This window comes from Pinus tabuliformis, chromosome 4_2, assembly GCF_031772625.1.
Source record: "Pinus tabuliformis cultivar Carrire ecotype Pingquan chromosome 4_2, CPIR1, whole genome shotgun sequence".
Lineage (NCBI taxonomy): Eukaryota > Viridiplantae > Streptophyta > Pinopsida > Pinales > Pinaceae > Pinus > Pinus tabuliformis.
Window position 1 is genome coordinate 219,183,097 of NC_142304.1, and position 6,162 is coordinate 219,189,258.

The 6,162-nt window shown below is 37.9% G+C and overlaps 1 pseudogene; it reads right to left on the reverse strand.

Moving 5' to 3' along the window:
* Positions 1-933: 933 nt before the first annotated feature.
* LOC149168881 (COP9 signalosome complex subunit 7 pseudogene) lies at positions 934-1,296 on the reverse strand (annotated as a pseudogene).
* Between the last annotated feature and the right edge of the window lie 4,866 nt (positions 1,297-6,162).

The window sequence follows — 6,162 nt, forward strand, 5'->3', positions numbered from 1 at the left end:
ATGTTTGTTTTCAATTTCAAATTTAAAAATGAAATTTGCAATTTATGGATTTGATCAACGTGTTAAAATTCTCTGCCTATGATTATTTATTCTTTTGGTGACCTATTGCAAATTCTACAAGAACATGATTTCATTGGTCCAACTTCGATTTCTCCCTAGTGGTTGAAAGTGCAGTCTCTAGGTTTTTATTGGAGAAATTCATATAATCCTTTGATTGGTAGGCCAACACAGAGAATGTTGCGCTTAGATTGATAAATCCTTCAAAATAGAGTTAGGCAGGTCAGATAACGGGTAGGTCAAGTAGGTTGGAGAAAACATTATGGGCGGAGGAGCTTAGTTACAGGAGCAATGATCTAGGTATAGGTAGAGGGTCCCTTAGAGGGTTGATATCAAAGTCGTGTAAAAGGGTATAGTTGTAGAGCTGCCTTTGCTACCTTCTAGAGCCCATGCTCTATATGGGTCTAATATGAATATGAGCTGCATTTTCTGATAGAAGCAAAACCAATTCCTAGAATGCCATAGGCATGTGTGGAAAACAACTGATTCACTCTGCCTGCCTCTACATAGGTAGATTGAATACGTGGAGAGGGACAACAATAGGGAAATGCTTTGCCATGCTAAAGGGAGGGGGCCCACCTCTTTCTCTTAAGCTGTATTTCTCTGGCAGGGCAGGCGGACTTCTCTCTAGCTTACTAGCTGACAGTCATTGCTACTGGCTGACAGTCCATCGTCCATTTCCCGGCTGGATATTGGATCACTCTAGTGCTTCCCCTGGCTCGGTCAGGGTAGGGTACTACAAACCCTCTCCCTGCCATCAATTACAGCATAGCAAAGTCATTCAATGAGCAGTTTTCCCTCCCTATGGAAGAAAGAAGAAGGTCAGGCGCAGTGATTGGATATCCCGGCTTATATGCTACAAGTTAGATCCACATTTTAGAACCAACATTTTGGGGGTGCATAAGGTAACACCTTTGCAGTTTCTGTCAATGTTAACACAGTTAGCTGCTTCAATTTGAGCACTTGATCAAGTTCTAATGATGGAAGATGAGCAGCATTACTTTTGTAATTAGTCCACATGCCATGTGCAAATAGGCAAAGCAGATCCAAAAATTTAGAAAACTCAGTACCCTGAAGCTCCAAAATATTCTGTATTGAGAGAATTTCAGAGAAAGCAAACAATGATGAATGCGCAGTTGCATTTTGGATTAATTTGATGACTGCATCCACTCCTCTTGCATTCTCTGCTTCCTTTACGAACTGTTGTATATATTCTGCTTGCCTTTGTTCAATTTCCATCTTGGTGATCTACTCTGTGCACTTATTAGCACTTTTAACACATGTGATACACAGGTTTTCGTTCAAGTCAAACATGTCTGCTCTCTCTTCAATGGATTTTATTTTAATTGAGAAAAACAACGGCGCTACGAGTTCACCATTGAAGCTAGAATTACATCGATGAAAAATACGAGTTCTTGGCTCCTCGATTTTTCGATTACTTAGCCCCATCTCCCCGATACCAATCTCTCTGTCCACCCAAACTTTGGCGATCACAGTCTTGTTGAAACCACATTTTACTTCACATCGTGCTACACCTATGCCATTATGGTGGTTCCACAACATGACCACCAAGTAAGCCACTGCCCAAATCCATAGTCGGGCAGGAGACCCCAAATCTTCCATCGACTCAACTATTTGGGATTGAATGCGGGGGTCCTGATACTGCGATACAGAAGAGAAGGTTGCGTGTGAAGAATGGGATTGCTTCTAAATCCGGCGGGCTGACAGGAGAAAGGTCACCATATCCGGCTATCTATAGGCAGGCAGGTTCGATATTCAAGATGTGGGTAGTCTATTTCTGGGTTTTGTTTGCGGAATAAAGGGCATCTTAATGCAGATTAGGGCCATCATTTTCTATGGAGAAATGAAATCCTTTGCATTTATGGCAATCCCAATCCTTTGCATCAGTGGTCTAGCGCATGAGGAAACCACAAGTAATTTGGTGGCTTATCAGAGCCAAAGAACGACTTCATAGCCTCATATTCTTCCATGGAAGTATGTAGCAGACGCGGAAAATCCCATATTAAGTGAGCCCCAGCATGAAAAGCAATTCCTATTGCTATAGCCACTGCAACTCCAATTGTGTTCTACTCCGAAGCCATGTGATGGTATTCTGACACATAGGCAGCAAAACTAAAGCCATATTGAGCTTCAATGTTTCAACAACACCCTTTGTTGTGCATACACAAAAAAAAACCATAACGTAATAAACTGCATAACAATAAAACGAGTATTTCAACATGGTTTGTAAACCTCTCACAATGACCCGTTACGTTATATTGCCAGTGCAAACAACATCAAATTTGATTTTTCTTTGTTGTTCTGGCTTTGTCCTTTCAAAAAACCTGCACATAAAAATTACTCAAAATGTTTCCTCTATCTATTCAACCTCTAATTGTATAATGAATGGTTGACAAATCAAATCCGTTGGAGAGGATTTTTCTGGCAGAAAACGGGTTTAGATTGACTTAAAACATTGAGTGGCATGAAAATAACTTGGCACGTTGATTTGAAAATAAGGTTGTTTAGATTATGGAGGCGGATATTTCATGTTGAAACCCTTCACGCACAAATACCTTGATTAACAACAATGTCATCAAATAACTTCAAGCACAAACACATGCAGATTTGATAGTGGTAGATTTCTCAAACCAGATCTTTGATCTTAGGAATTTTAGCAGCCCCACGGGGTTTTTGGACCCAATGTTCTCAGGATCTGACAAGAATAATGGTTTAGGTTTATTTTTTTTCGTTAATATTAGTTTGAACATTTAAGATTTATTTATTTATTTATTTATTGTCAGTTTGTCAATTTAATTTATATGTGCGAGAGTGAATTTTATAAATAAATGATTCTTCAGTTAAAATAATAATAATTCAAAACAATTAAAAAAAATTCAATTTAATCGAGATATGCATGGGAAACTGAACAATGCTACAAGAGGCCCTTTATTGGTGACCATACGCTTGTAAATAAGGTAAAGAATAAAAATTTTCAGGTAAAAGTTAAACTGTGCCAAGTTGTGAACATGTCTATAAGGGCACTCTGCACAAAGGCACATGAGTATCTAATCAAGTTTCACATAATTTATCATGGATTTCCAAACTTTGTTTTACTTGACACTTTTAATATGCCATGAGAAAGTTGGAAATTTGAAGGAAATTTTGCACCTCCATAAATTTAATCCATTAAAATGGATTCAGGTTGATTTTATTTCCAAGATTGATAAAGAAAGTTATGCATTGGCCTTTGTGAGATTTCATTAATTAAAAAATGTGCCATGCACCTTTTAAAATTCTAGAACACTTGGAAGCAAAGTAGGAGGATTCATTTATCGAACATTTGGAGAATTATGCTTAGAGTTGGTATTAAAATCTATGTTGTATACTTTTATGTGACGTATTAATCTGCAGGACACAACAAATCTATAATGCCAAGCTCTTTGTCATGCACATTCCAGGAGACATCTGACACAAACAGGGAGATGATTTAATTTTCATGGTTATTACTTAAAAATGGATTGTTATCAATATTATGAATTGGATTGAAAATTATGCTTTTGATTCTCCTTAATCTCATTCATTTGGCATTAATTTTTGCGTAAGAATCAACAAGGAATTGGCCATTTTTTTTAACACACTTATGTTCTTTATGCCAAGTTTTTTTTTGCAGATTTCGGATGATCAACTGATCATTAAGGAAACTAATTGTGCACACAATTGGTCTTCAAAAGACAAATTTCATGAGAACTTCTGAATAACAAGTCCATGTGATTCGAATGGAAAATGGCATCAACCCATGGTATTCATCCACCCATGGAATTTACCCATGGTATTGTAAGTGGCATCCACCCATGGTATTGTAAGTGACATCCATCCATGTTATTCATTCACCCATGGTATTTGCCCATGGTATTGTGACATCCACCCATGGTATTCATTCACCCATGGAATTGACCTGTGGTATTGTGACATCCACCCATGGAATTGACTCGTGGTATTGTGACATCCACCCATGGAATTGACCCGTATTGTAACTGAAAAATACTATAAGTAACAAGTCGCATTTTGTACTGATCCGGATTTAAACATGGACGCAACAAATTACAGAGATGACCATAAATACAGAGATGCAACGGAAATAATACTTCATTTCATTAATGTAAAATACTAAAATATGCTTACAAATAGAAATGGAAATAAACCAGCTAGGGCGATGGTAGCTTATCTCTGAGAAGAGATGTGGTGGTTACATGCCTCTTATCATAGTTATGGGTCAACCGCATAAAATCCTTGTCATCGAAGTCCATTTGCTAGGCCACACATTGTTAGCATCACAGTTGGTCACAAGCATTACAGGGTATCTCTATCCTCGGATCTTCATTTGTCATGGTTATGGGTCATCCACAAACCCACACTTCATCGAAGTCCATTTGCTAGGCCGCACACTGTCAGTATCATAGTTGGTCACAAGCATTACAGGGTATCTCTATCCTCGGATCTGCATTCATCATGGTTATGGGTTAACCACATAAAACCCTTTTCTTTAGTAGGTCTTCATATTCAACAAAGACTTCGCAGGAGGGAACTTCACGCAATGGGGACCATTGATTTTTAAGGAGGGAGGAATGACCCAAATGGAAAACGGCATCAACCCATGGTATTCATCCACCCATGGAATTTACCCATGGTATTGTAAGTGGCATCCACCCATGGTATTTGTAAGTGACATCCACCCATGTTATTCATTCACCCATGGTATTTGCCCATGGTATTGTGACATCCACCCATGGTATCATTCACCTATGGAATTGACCCGTGGTATTGTGACATCCACCCATGGTATTCATTCACCCATGGAATTGACCCGTGGTATTGTAACTAAAAAATACTATAAGTAACAAGTCACATTTTGTAAAAGGATAGTTTGTCCACTACAATGTAGTCCTTACAAAAAAAAATAAAATCTTTGCGGTTTTATTTACTGTGTGTTCTGTCATTTTCTTTCTAGCATTGCAATTCTTCAGATCTTGGGGGCCTCCCCCATAAGATCCATTTCAATCTTTTAGATCTTGGGGGCCTCCCCCCAAGATCTGGATCACTATGAGCATAAACGAAATTTCCAGAAAATTACAAGTTCATGCAACTTCCTGTAATAGCTTAATGATTTGACATGTTGCATTACAGATTAGAAAATTCGAAGATCTGGGTTTTGTTCCTAAATGTCCAAGGATGGTGAAATACCTATCCACTTTTGCATTTGAAGTCTACAAGTGGCTGGTCAATGCTGGCTCAACTATTTTAGCTGAAATTCTAGAATTAATGAACAGATTTGCTATATTTGAGATTTTGCATGCCATAATTTACTTTTTCCCAGCAAGAGTCATTATCCATTTCTCATTATCCACTTACACTTCATTACATTTTCATCAATCTTAACCCACCAATAAAAGCAACGAAGCTCATTTACAAGATTTTTGTTCCACTTTACATATTCATTGTCAGTTTCCCTACCTTTGCAAATAAAACCTTGCTTCCATACACCATTGAGTCCATAGTCATTGAGTCTAAATATTTTTCTAAAAACACCTTTAAGCTTACATGCCTTAAGGGCAAGCTATCATGGCGATAAACAAAGGGAATACATCAATGTCCCTTGTTCATAAGATCTTCTAAGTATTCGACAACAACAAATTCATTCATACTTAGAAAGATGTGTTAGGGCCATCTTGACTCTCATCCACATCAAAGATGGGAGCTCTTGTGTTGACTAGTGGCATCCATTAATGGCCACTATGTTAACAATTTCTTGTTATGTTCGACATTGAAACATTTATTCACATGACAAGAATTGTGCCAACGAGTGTTGAAGACTTGAAGACCATCATTTTGCGAAGAGGCAACATATTTGCTTTCATTACTTTTCAGTTTTTGATGTAAATGACTTGAGGACAAGTCAATAAATAAGGCTGGGGAGGGAAAGTGTAAATTTTGAATTTTGTATACCTTCCAAGCCTTATACATTTTCAGCCGCATTCAGCAGTAGATTCTGAACATTCAGCAGAAGATCCAACAACAGATTTAGCAGCAAATGCAACAACAATA